The sequence below is a fragment of the Conger conger genome, chromosome 2 (genome assembly GCF_963514075.1).
Source record: "Conger conger chromosome 2, fConCon1.1, whole genome shotgun sequence".
NCBI lineage: Eukaryota > Metazoa > Chordata > Actinopteri > Anguilliformes > Congridae > Conger > Conger conger.
In genome coordinates this window covers 34,453,125-34,466,569 of record NC_083761.1, presented here as the reverse complement: position 1 = coordinate 34,466,569, position 13,445 = coordinate 34,453,125, and the positions used below count along the sequence as shown (strand labels likewise).

Sequence of the window (13,445 nt, the reverse complement as noted above, 5' to 3'; positions counted from 1 at the left end):
AGACACCAATGCTCTGCTAAGATCCTCTCTGAAGCTGGGAGCTGATGTTTTGTCAATTTGAACTGATTTGTTTATTAGGGCATGGGCTTCTTCCTCCTTCCTATCTCTGCACTGCATGGATAGATGCTTTCTGTGACGCTGGCATTGGGGCCTAACAGGCTCTGTTGTGGAGGCTGACTGATCCCCCTCTACAAGACCAAAACCCATTCTAATATCATATTTCATCATTCACATTATTCACATTAATTCAGGACACAATTGGTATCAGTCAGGTCTTTCTTAGTAATAAAATACCATATTCATAAAATCACAATTAAGCACCAATCAAATTTAGAGCATGTTTTCCAATTCAGTCACCGGTGAATCAATTTAACTCTTTATTAACCCTCTGGGGTTGGGAGCTTCGCCGACGACGCTGGCAAGATCATATTAAATTTCCTTTCTATTTGGATGATTAACTTAGTGACATTTTACCATACAGATGCAACAAACATATTGACAGAAACCTTAGAATATTGACTTCCTACTGACACATAATATTCATTGTTTTAAAATGTTTTAAATTAGATGAATAAGAACACTGAAATTTGTTCATCTTTACTCATTAATATGTGAGTTTCGCTCAGCGGTGTCATTTCCAACAGTGAAAGGATCCAGCTGAGGATGAACTTCATGCTTAAGTACATTTCTTGCATGTGTACTGCAACTACTCCATCTTCGTTTGAATTTTCAGTAATATGCACGTTTGTAAATTCCCACACTCTGAACCATTGCATCAATATGTGATATGTAGTGGCGTAACCAGGATTATTAAACTGGGTGTCCTCGCACAATTGATATTAGCATACTGTATCTACTTGGCTAAACAGAACAACTCCAAGAGTAAGTGTATTTCCAAGTGTATTTCTTATGATCATATTGGTAAATACATGCTGTATTGCAACTTCTCGCTGTGTGTGTCTGAATACTCAGTAATGCACATTTGTAAGTTGTGTTGTGAATCTTTGAAGGATTCTAACCATTACATCTTAAAATAATACCTCTGCGTTTTTGTCTTAGACATGGGCTAGTCGGTAAAGAGGTATCGTTGTTTGTAGGCTATATGATGTACCTACTTCATTGTATGTAGTTTGTGTGGTGAGTTCAATAAATTCCTGAATCAAAAAATTATCTGTTTCTGTCTTCTAAATGGCTCACTCGCTATTGCTTTGTGGAAAAGCTTTGTCTTAGAAGTAAGCCCCAGAGGGTTAAACCCACTTAAACCAGTTTTTACATGATTAAAAATGCTTTAAACTGTATAAACTTGTCTATAAACATTTAATATTTCATTATATGATATGTATACTTATATAAGCAGATAATCATATGCAAATTGCACTCAAGTTTAATTTTTAAATGAAAATATAAATCTCATTGGGCCAGGGGGAGCATTATTTTGTCATTTAAATACCTTGGTACGTACTGCTGCTCATGATCACTTCTTAGCAGGTGATTTTTAAATGGATGAAGCAGTTTGAAGATCAAACTATTTATTTTGCTAAAAACTTATTTATATCAATGTAGTATTGGTGAACTTAGCCCTTCATTTCAAGTAATTTGTACATAGACAAGTGGCATAGGTACGAGGGTTTTATTCAAATTAAATTCAAATTAACATTTTTAATCAGGGCGCATTGGATTGATATTTGAATCACTAGGTGCTATCTTGGAACATTGTTAGTCAGTAGTCAGTCTTGCTGCTTTCAGTTTAATTTTGTTTGCCTTTTTTCACCTAATTTGTAAAACTCTTCCTTTGGAACAACCATGTGATTATTTTCATTAAATGGACGCACAACTTCTCTCAGTGAAAAATATATTTCTTCAAAAAGACCACCCGCCATATTTAAAAATGCATCCATCTCATCCAACATCAGCCTCACCCTTCTTCCCTTTATTGGAATTACATGGCACTGCATGTGGTGAAACTAGGGTTGTGTGAGCATATTAAGTTTTTCCTTTCCAGCTTGCCGTGGCAACATTGCCCGAAGTAAAAATAAAATAAATATTTTTAAAAAGGAGGATAAAAACAAGAAAGGCAAACTAACTTTCATTGTGATTGTTGTGGTGTGTTGTGGTGTGTTGTTTTTTTATTTACTTATGGTTCCCATTGGGCAACTTCACCCCAGAGCGCAACAGAAAAAAAAAACATGACAGCTCCATCACAAGATAATTTCAATTATCCTCCGGTCTTAGTACCTTATCCCCCTCCTCAGAGCATTTCAATAGTAATTTGGCCCCCCTCCTCCATCAACATGGACAATGTGATTTTGGGTTAAATGTTTTTAGGTTCTGAGGCAGAATTTGTTCGGCGTCACATCATAATCAGCAAACACACATGAATGAAAAACGGTTAGGAGAGGAGCTGCTTTCACCCCAAGCTGACTTCAACTGAGGCACTGAGAAAGAAGAATTGGCTGGACAATGATTCTGAGCCATTCCATGAACTCACTGCCATTGTTCTTGACAAAAACCTTACTAAGGAACTACAACAAATGAACCTCTTCATGCACAATGTCACACTGCAATGTCAAAGCCAATGCAATACTTATTTATGAATATATCTTAATATGCGTATGTTTACAATCTGTACAGACAAAAACATGTTACTAGTTGTGTGACATTGCAAAATGTACCATTTTGTTTCATGAATTTCATAATATATCTGTGACCGACAACCAGTTCTCTCACATTGACAGTGACCTGAATTAATGTCTACCTTTGAAGGAATATATGTGACTCTCCACTCATTACACTGGACAGATTTGTGTCTGATATTTCCTGCCTGCGGTTTCTATTTCTTTATCATTCGGAAGTCGACCACTACTCAATGCTCAAAGAAATCTTACAGAACAACCAACATAATACTGAAGAAATATATTTCTAATTAAGTTTTGTTATACACTTTGAACATTACTAGTTACTACTGGGTGTGTCTGCAGAAAGTTATGGAGGTGTTTAAATGCTGCCTCTGAGAACTATGTCAAGAAACACTATGTCACTATGTACACTATGTCAAGAAAAAGTTATACTTAAGACTGTTAAGGTCAATTACAGACTGGATTTCCATAAATGTGTACACACTAAGAAATGATTATTTAACATGTTTTATTACAAAGGAAGAGTGGCTTTTATCAATGTAGTCCACACTCATGAGGATTTCTGCTTCTTCTGCTTCCTTGACGCCCACAAATTGTCCAGAGTGTTTATCTTTCCCTGATGGCCAGGATGATGCAGGATGGCAGGACGTCAAACATTTTTTGAATAACCACCACTGTTGATCTTTGCAACAAGAGTCTTATTCCTTGTAAACTTACTCCACGCAAGTTCCCCGTCTGATCACAGAGGAACAGGTCATCTCTTCCAGTTTCCTTTCAGGATGTGGAAGAAAGTTTCCAAGACGGCTGTGTTCAGCAAGGCAGGAAAATCTGTGTGGTGTTTGATGCAAGTTGTACTTGGATTATGTGGGTTGCCTAATTTTACAATCATGTTGCCAGCCATTTCCACTAATTGCAACAACAGGAAACCAGTTTGGTTCATATAATTTCACACACGCGACAACTGCACGTCACACATTGCTGAAGCTGCAGCAGCGCGAGCAGCCTCAATTTCGTCAAATTCAAAATCCTCAAACAAATAAGGCTTGACTACAAATTCCATCAAGTCACCTTCCTCATAATGAGATACCTACTAACAATACTAAAAGAAAGCAAACGCTATCTTACTTCTGTCTCTTCTTCTTTGGTTTGTAATGTCAGATACTTGTGCAAAATGTGCATTTTCGTTTCCAACCGCAACACTTGTAAATGTGCTGCTAAGCCTTATTTGAGTGGAAGGTCATTTTAAAGAAGGTTAGCTGGGGGGGATAGTCCAGCTCTGTTCGGTCCATTGTTGCAATCGTGCCATTCCATGATATGAGCCCAAACTCGCTACATAATAAAAAATAATGTGTATAACCTCCTTTGTAATAAATCAATTTGTATTTGGTAAAAGTGTATATTCTCAGCTTTTATTAAAGGGTATTTTTATAGGCTACAATTTGGTTTCAATTTGGAATTCAGGGAATGGACTAGTTTCAGATGTACAGCATTAACTCATTTGTTGGTTAAATGGCTTAATTGTCATCAGGGAAAACACTACAGTGTTTTTATAAATATAATGTACCATTTAAGGGTAATCCTCCGATTAATTCGTGTTGCATATCTCACCTCCCACAATTGGCAGTGTTTTAATGTGTTTTCTATTTTCAACACTGTGTTTTAAATGTAGCCTTTATCACTCATCATTAAACAATTCCCCAAATAATCCAGACAACTTTAATGATTAAGAAAAAACAATGACAAAGAGATAACTATACACTGCTTGAATTGGACCATTAGACTAACTTTGGCTACCAAAGTAAAAGTGTGGCATTGGGAAATGCTGATCTAGACCTTTCCTAACTTAAGGGTGAACTAAAGAGACACTTTCATTACGAATGCATTTGGGAAACCCAAGTTACTTTAATAGGCATTTAGATTAGCATTAAGAGGCCCATTTGAAGCATGCTGAAGACTTAAGGCTGGGTGTCGGTTTAAAAAAATATTGGCTTACAGAGCAGTGGGAACGTTTCTACAAATCTCAGAAAGAGGAAAAGGCAGCAGTAATCACACTTAAAATCTATTAACCCTTCCACCTCTGCCTGCCCCCCAGAGGGCTATTTCCATATATTTTGTACTAGTCCTATACAAGTGTAAAAACTATTTACTGCACACTGTAACATTCAGAAATTAGAGACAGAACAAATTTATGTCAGAGCATGTACATACAGGGTAAACGAAAGATATACTAAAATACAAAACGCCTTGTGTTTTTATAGTTTAGCAATGAATATCTCTGTCTAAGTCAAGGACCAAGCCAAAGTACATTGTTTGTGCACAAACTTGATGTCAACGTGTGCAAAATATGGTAAATATATCGACAGGCACTCAAATTCCACATGAGTTTTCCCAAAGCTGCATATCGGCATATCCTTTTGTCCAGACACATAATCAGAAAAAATATACTAAGTGGTTCACAGCAAAGAACCTCTTTAAGATACTGCTCAAAGCAGCACACACAATGGCAGAACACAATTACCTAAAAAGTCTAGTCGCTTCAACAATTATTTTTCATGTAACCTATATTGAGAGTAACTATAACATGAAATGTACAGCCTATCCATAAAAAATCTATGTGAATAGCCTGTGACAGTGACAGTGTAGTTATTGAATGAAAACATTGATAACTTGACTAGTCCCATTAAAAGCCATTAATAAGAAAATTGTCATTTAATAGTGTTCCATTAACAAATCTAATTGCTGCACTTCATACTTGCATAAATAAGGCCAAAACACTGTCACCCCTGCAATGTGGAGAATAGACTAAATTGTTATGGCTATACTTCAGAAAGTCCAGCGCCTGAACCAGAGGTGCATAAGAACAGAGGATGCAGTAACATCTCTATACTAGACATAGTAATCAGAGTACATTTTAAAGCACTAGACCACTTCACATGATACCTAGGGTGAGTAATGTTAAAGAAAAAGGCATAAGTAGAAGTAACAATATAACTTCTTTCGAAAAACTGTTTTCCAAACTTTTTGAAACAAATAAAATATTTATTTTCAGTGCTAAACATTTGTTTAAACAAAAAAAAAACAATACATTGGCTAAATATTCTTAGATATTACCAAGGAAATGAAACACTAGGCCTGTAGCACATTTAATTGATGGCTACAGTGAAGCCGCTGTCATTAATTACATTAATTAATTACAATTCCCCCAGTGTCTGATGGTGATGGCTGAAGTTGATGGCTGCAGTGGAGCCGTGCAGTTGAGAACCAGCTTTTCAAGCCAAATGCAGGAGGAGCTAATGTTGTTAATATGGTTGTTACAGTCAAATGAGTTTTGCTTTTCAAGCTCGTCCTCTGCTGTCTCTCTCGCTCACGCAATTGTGCCTCTGTAAATTCCAGTTCAAAACTGTAAGGTTGTATTTCTCAAAATCGAAAAGCTTGTCCTCTAACACGGCGAAGTCAGAGCTGTCATATCGCACAGGCTAGCCAAGTTAGGTTCCATGATATTTGTATGCTACAGAAGATCATCTTTGAATCAAGGCAGTAGGCTGTAACATTAGCGAATGTTGCTATGCTATCAGTATGATCACCTGTCTAAATTCATATGCTGGCTACCTCCGATAAAATATCAACTTGGAATCACAAGAGGCGCTTTGTATGATGAAGAGCATTGGTTTCATATAGTTACATAGTTACATATATACTAAGCAGTTTGTTGTTGATTCCTATTCTGTAGCTATAAGGGTATGAAGGTAGTGAATATAAAGTTACTTCTATCAGGCCAGAACTAATCTTGCAAATTAGATTCCCAATATGCATTGTGCTGTATGCACTAGCATTAATAAACTTTGGGTGCAAAACTCTTGTCCTTTATATGACAATGAATGTAACTTGGGCTATGAAAAGCAGCTTAAACAGTGAAACAGTGGAATAATGAAGTTGATTGCTGCATTTAGCTTTGTCGTTTAATGTTAGCGATGTCATCAAAGTGTGATTTTGATGACAACCCCTCCCATTAATTTTTCTGGAAACTTGCCCTCGTTCTCTCTTCTAAGCTCTTTACTACGAGTGTCTAGTAAAGTTGCTTAGAGATGACAATTGAAAGTGGGAGGAGGTGGGGGGAGTTGGTGGTGTCCTTGATGATGTCCGCTGCCAGACTTGCCTGGATGGGTGGCCTTACATAAACCAGTCTCAGAGTTTGAGCGGCCGTTACGTTCTGGGTAACACAGGCTGGAGATTCAAGCCAACTGGACGTATTTGTTTTGAAAAGTTTTGCCTCATATATAGGAAACGGCTATACTGATGGTGATTTTAGAAATGCCTACACATATAATTTAAGCATTTAATCCAAATAAGCTCAACTGAAAAAGTGTGACAGTGCTCCTTTAAACATTATTAAATGCGAAACAATGTAACATTTAAGGTAGTGTTAAATAAATAAAACAAAACCAAATCGATTAGCATTGCCTGAAGGGATTAGGACAATAAAAGAAAATGTCTTGCCTGTTTGATTTTCAGTTGACTTTGTTAAGGTTCTGTGCCAAGAACACAAGCATTTTCACCATCTCTGGTTTGAGGCACAGCTCGTTGCACAGATGCACATGCCGTGCTGGGCCACTTTTAGTGGACTACTGGAAACCGACCGCAATGGTCTTGCCACCAGGTAAGGGGATCATCTGAGAAGTCCAGCGGGGCTCCTCCTGCAAGTAGCAGGTCAAATCTGTGTCTGAACGCACTCTTATAGGTAAGGGGCCAGGATCCAGAGGGCCTCTTTGATTTTTCAGAAGGTCGCCATGGTTCCTCTTCTTGACAGGAGGTGGCACGCACTCTCCACCAGAGGCCCCAGTTGCGGTTGCAGAGGCACAGAGGTCTGAGTGATGGCCTGCTCTTGTTCCAAAACCCTCTTGGTCATTTTTTGCTTTGTCCCTCATCACGTTGAACAAGAATAAAGATAAATCACTGTAAATATTCGTTCACCCTGTTTTTATTTGACAACCGGCTAATCGACACTGAGCTTGGGTTAAAACTAAGAATATAACTCAATATTTAGGCATCTTAATTTTTTCTTGCCTTCATAAGGCTGCGAATTTAAGCTCTGTGCTTTGTGCTTTGATGAGGTCCTTCTTCCTTTGTCAGCTTAGAGAAAATGTGCTGACCAAATTCTTGGCACTGACTCGCAACACTGTTGATTATAGCCAAGTGCAAATGACAGCCAAAGAAATTCAGCCATGGCCATTTCAATTGCCTTACTACAGCCACAATGTTTGTGCCGTTGTCAGTGGTTATGCAGGACAACTTTTTTCCGCCAGGCTCCAGTCTGCTGTGCGAGATTGGAGGCCTGTGCTTCTGGTGTGTATATCACACAGCTCCCTCTGTATCTCATCTTTTATCTTAATGTAGAGATCTCGTACCGCTGTCTTTGGTAAATACATTCTCTCGGGCAACTGGTATTGGTGGTCAAACGTTTTCAGCAGTGCTTTGAAAGCTGGCTTTTCCACTGTGCAAAACGGGGCCATTTCGGTCAAGTACTTGGATACAATGTTGGTCAGACCTTTCATTTGATTTCCTGCTGATTTCACCCCAAGGGCAAATGCTTGGGCCACACTCAGCTGCCCCTGGCCAGATGGACAGCAGCTTTAGATGCAAGTCCAAATTGAGCATATTCGCTTGGGTGGGGTCGATCTGAGTGATTTCTGATTTGTTGTGGTAGATTGTTTTACGGGTATTGTTTCATTTCAAATTCTGCAAATTGGTTGAATCATCTGCTTCTCCGTCTTCATTTGGTTTAAATCCAAAATGGGCCCCAAAGTCTCTGTTCTTGTCAGCAAAATTGTGAGACAGGTCACGTGCATTCACTGGACGAGATGATTTCATTCCGTCAATCAGATGTAAGCAACTATCAGAAATGATAGGAACTTTGGTTTAGTGAAACCTACATGAAATCATTATTGTTAAGATGACAGTAAGCAATGTTATTCACCTATATTAACATAATTACAACAGTAATATTAATATATTATTATTATTATTATTATTATTATTATTATTATTATTAGATACGCGGTGTCAAGATAGCTAATACTGTGTTCCAACTTGGAAGTTGAGTTTTTCCAACCTCCTACTTGGAGAAGTGCAATAGTCACTCAGCCGGAACAAATTATCACTGAAAGTTATCTTCTCTGCACAAAAGTTATTTGGGAAAATGTAAAAAAATACCAAAAAACAAGTGAAACCATTTGGGAACATACCATTTACTGACTTTTGCAGATTAGCTACCATTGTAGCTAGACCGGTAACGAGTGCTATAATTTCTGCAGTTAGGTCAGAATGTGAACAGTTCATGTGGTTATACACTAAGTTGGAAGTTTCAACCGGGAAATTCCAGCCTCGGATGGTAAATGGAACGCAATACAACTTCCAGAGTTGAGTCTGCTTGAATCGTGGAGAAACCATAGACTTTAAAAATGGGAGAAACATTACATGGCTGTGGTACTCTCAGACATCCCACCCACAGTTACACTCATTTGCTGTCTGTAATGTCAATCACAGGAGTTCAGACAAAATCGATGTGCTTATGTTTTTATCAGTCAGTCAGTCAAATGCTGGTGACGCCACTGTCATCCAATAGTTTGTTTCATCCACATACCACAGTTTATCTCAAGATTAAATTTTTACATTTTTAATTTGCAGGGCTTTACACAAATAGAATACAAATAAAGAAGAATGCATTATTTCAGACCAAATGTTGGAATATTTTTGGGTATATTATAAATTGATCTCAGGGAATTGTTTGATCACAAATCAAAATTTGTGGAGCTCACTATACATAAAACCATCTCTCTAAGATTAAACAAAAATGGTAAAAATACCCTTTCAGAGAATCTGTAGGCCTACGTTAAGCACATGTTAAACATTCTGCTGTGGCGCAGCACCATGGCAAGATTTTTTATAAGAGTTTTTATACATTTTTAATAAGAAAACTGAAAACCGCAGCAAACGGCATTCTCAAAATAATTCAGACCACCACACCTAGTGGTCATCTTAACTGCCCTCTCTATTTCTACAGCTTTAAAAAGCCAATCTATTCTCACAGTTTGACTGCAACAATACCTTCTACACTTATGATTCATTAAAACAAGACATCAGACTTAAAGCATTCAAAATCTTGATATTCCCGCCACACAGGGCTGGGACTAACGTGAGCACATCACAAGCCAAATTGGTCAATTAATCAAGTGACCAACGGACCTTTTTGGAAGTATGTGAAGCTACCCCTTCAATACACGCAGTAAGTTTCTCATATAGTAACATTTTCCTACATTATACGCTTGTTATTTTAATTCTCAAATTATCAAGAAAAAAGGTAAACTAATAGTCTATTATGGAAATTAAACAAGCTTCTATTTAACAGGACAGCTGTTCAGCCAACTACACTAGTTAGCATTGGATAATCATGTTAGGGTTAAATTTATATGGCAATTAATGTTATACAGATGGTTGTTATTGACAGTTTGTTAGTTAGTTACCTTACAATGTGAATGTTAGTAGTTAACTAGCTATAGCATGTTTATATACAGTGTGTTTACTGGACAATTCATGCTTGATAATTGCCTAAATACTTCTGTGTTTTTAAGATATATGTACCAAGGCTGATGGGACACAAAGATAATAGTGTCAGCAATTAAAGAACTGCTGAGGAAGAAGTGCATACCCACTAATGCAACTGTGCAACTGTTATGACCGGTATAATGTGAAAACCCTTTGCACAGAAAAATGGTGTGCTAGAGCACCTAAATGATGCCTTCCCTTAAATGATCTCAGTTGTCTGTGCAGCTCACTGTCTGGAACTTGCCTGTAAGGATGCCTCAACCTTGGTACCATACATGACAACATTCAAGGAGCATCTACAACAGCTGTCTCAACACCAGGCCATCCTCAATCTGCGGCTAGCGTGTATATGCAAGCAGACGTGCTCTCACACCTGGCCCAGTTGCATAAGCATGTCAACTTTATGGCCATTAAACAGCAGGTAAAATGGTGAAACTGTGTATGAATAACTTGCACCGCAGCAACAAACTGATTCCAGAGGAAACAGTGGCACCTATTAATTACAATTCTACAATTGTACACAGACAATAAAAATAAAATAAAAACTTTGTTCCATTCATCCTGTTTAAGTCGCTTGGTAGTTCCACGTTTTTCAGGTCTCATGTTGCACTGTAACCACTAAAATAAAAATAAACATTCATACTAACATTAGCAGATTTGATATATAAAAAAAGCTATTTTCACCATTTGCTGTGTCTTGCTCCACACACAATTTAATTCCATAGTAACGTCAACCAAAGCAAACAAAAAAGGGTTTTTTATTTCTGAATTAAACAACCTTTTAACACTTGCCCTTGATGATGTTCCAAACAATTTCTTTTGGTAAGCATATTATTTGGCCTATTATCCATACTTTTGTCTGACATTCATCTTTTGATATCAAATCCAAACACCTTAAATACCTTGCAAAAAGCTTTGCTAGTTTACTAATTAGTTAGCGATAACTACATTTCTTGAAGACAGCTTATGGGTTGTTTGAGCATTAACGGAAAGACGGTCTTGTTTCTCTTAATGTATTCAATTTTTCTTTACATTATTGTCCGCTGCTTGTTATCTTTACCTCATCATTGTGTGAATGTGATTCTTGTTTCGATGTATTTTGTGCATGTATTTTGATCGCGTCTGTGACTAGTACTAGTTTTTACTCAAACGGAAGGAATTAAGACTTCTCTCACACATTCTCTCTCACACTCACTCTCTCTCTCTCTCTCTCTCTCACTCTCACTCTCACTCTCACACTCTCACTCACACTCACACTCACACTCACACTCTCACTCTCACTCTCACTCTCACTCTCACTCTCACTCTCACTCACACTCACACACCCACATCAAAAATTATATAGAAGTAATATCTTATTTATTCGTCATGAAGTTGCACTGTTCGGAACATCGTGAGCCAACTTAGTGTTGGGTTCGGAACACGGTGAGCCAACGTTAAATACATGCAGCTGAGCAAATCGACGAGATGAGCAAGTCAGCTGCGCTTTGGTCGCTTTTTGTCCATACTTTGGCAGTCGCTGTCTTGTTCATTTAAATGAAAGTTTCCAGTAAATTCACGAACACCCCGATCTTATGCCTATTACTTCAGAATTGAATTGGGTCTAACCTGGACCTCTCGGCGGCTCCTTCAGCAGTCCTTGATGCTAGCAAACCCACGGAATTAAACTCACAGAACTGTTGTGATGAGACTTCAAACAGAGCAACAATGTCCTTCTCAGCGCTTTGGTTCAGAGCTTAAAGTATATAATATGTACATCAACGCCCATAGAAACGGACAGAGAGCACATTAGAACCAGGAAATATAATACTTTCGCCCAACAGAACGTGCGCAGTTGTGTGTCTTTGGTCACATGCCTAATCACGTGTGCAAACAGCGAAGCGTAGAACGGTAACGTCACCGCTTGCTTCGACGGTCGAAGTTGCAGAAACCATTATGGCGTCCAGTCAAATTCTCAATTTCCCCGTAGGCTATAATGGGAATAATCCATGCCTTTTTCTACTAAACCAAGGGGATTCAGTTGCATTTTTAAGCAAGTTATACACGAAATACATTTAAGAATATGAATCAAGACGTGATTTTACGTGACACGATTCTAGAACGAACTTATAAGGCCGTTGTTTTATTCGTCGCGAGTCAACGCTGTCTTAGTTGGTCGAATTGAACACGTGACGATGAGTAGCTGATGAATGGCCGACAAAGACCATCCTGAAACGGTTCTGTGGGTCGAACTAAATGTAACTGCAACACTACGTGAACTAGTTGGTGAAATAATTTAGTGTCTCTCTATCTAATAATCCTACTGAAATAAAGGTTATAAATATCAATTTCGATGTATTTGAAATACAATTTACAATGTGCACTTCCTAGTTTTTTGCACCATTTTCAGCAAACTCTAGAGACAGATACTCAAACCTCCTGACCAGGTCTGAATGCTTTTAAGCATTTAGTTGCTGCCATATGATTGGCCTAAACATTTGCATTAACAAGCTGGTGTACAAGCTGGATCCTGGCATGATGAAAAGAGATCTCACTAAATTGCATGAGAGTTTTCCTGCAATGAAGATCGTCTTCTCATGCATCACCCAGTGACGTGTTTGGAGAGGAGCAAATCCAGCCAAGATCAACAAAGCACGTATTAGGGTGAACAGCATTTGTAAGGGAACTGGGGGGACATCAATTGGACAACCTGAAATTACATTTGATCAGGCTGGGCTTTTTAGGAGGGATGGCGTCCATTTAAGTGACATGGGTAAAAAGGAATATCAGATTAGACCATATTCCACAGTGTAGTCACTTATTATTTATTTGACAAATGAAAAGGTGAGATCATCTCTCAATTTAGAGGAGTATGTAATTTCAGGAATATTGCCAAGAAATGCAATATAACACAATTCCAATAGAGGACTTAATCATGCACAGCTATTCCTGATATGAGACCAGAGCCAATTTACAGCTGTGGATGTTATGCCGATTTGGACTGAATACAGTACCTTTTGTGATCATGCATCATGAACACACAATAACTAGCTGGTAGCCTAGTTTAGGCTAAATACTTTCCGATGGCAACTCAAAGATGAACAAATTACCAGTTATTCGCAAGAACACTGTTTATTTCACAAACTCGCATTGTAGGGTAGCTAACTAAGCTGGATGAATATGAAAATTAAATTCAGAAATTACATGGTGCAATGGCATCTATGGACG

At 38.0% G+C, this 13,445-nt stretch overlaps 1 protein-coding gene across 7 annotated transcripts in view; it reads right to left on the bottom strand.

Moving 5' to 3' along the window:
• Positions 1–12,058, bottom strand: part of phkg2 (phosphorylase kinase, gamma 2 (testis)) — a 68,001-nt gene extending 55,943 nt beyond the window's left edge. For 6 of the 7 annotated variants that reach the window (XR_009708111.1, XR_009708108.1, XR_009708109.1 and 3 more), the window contains exon 1: positions 11,847–12,058. The gene's annotated coding sequence lies outside the window, so the exon portion shown is untranslated. The remainder of the gene's footprint in view (positions 1–11,846) is intronic. The other variant, XM_061232465.1, reaches the window with a different exon arrangement.
• Positions 12,059–13,445: the final 1,387 nt, after the last annotated feature.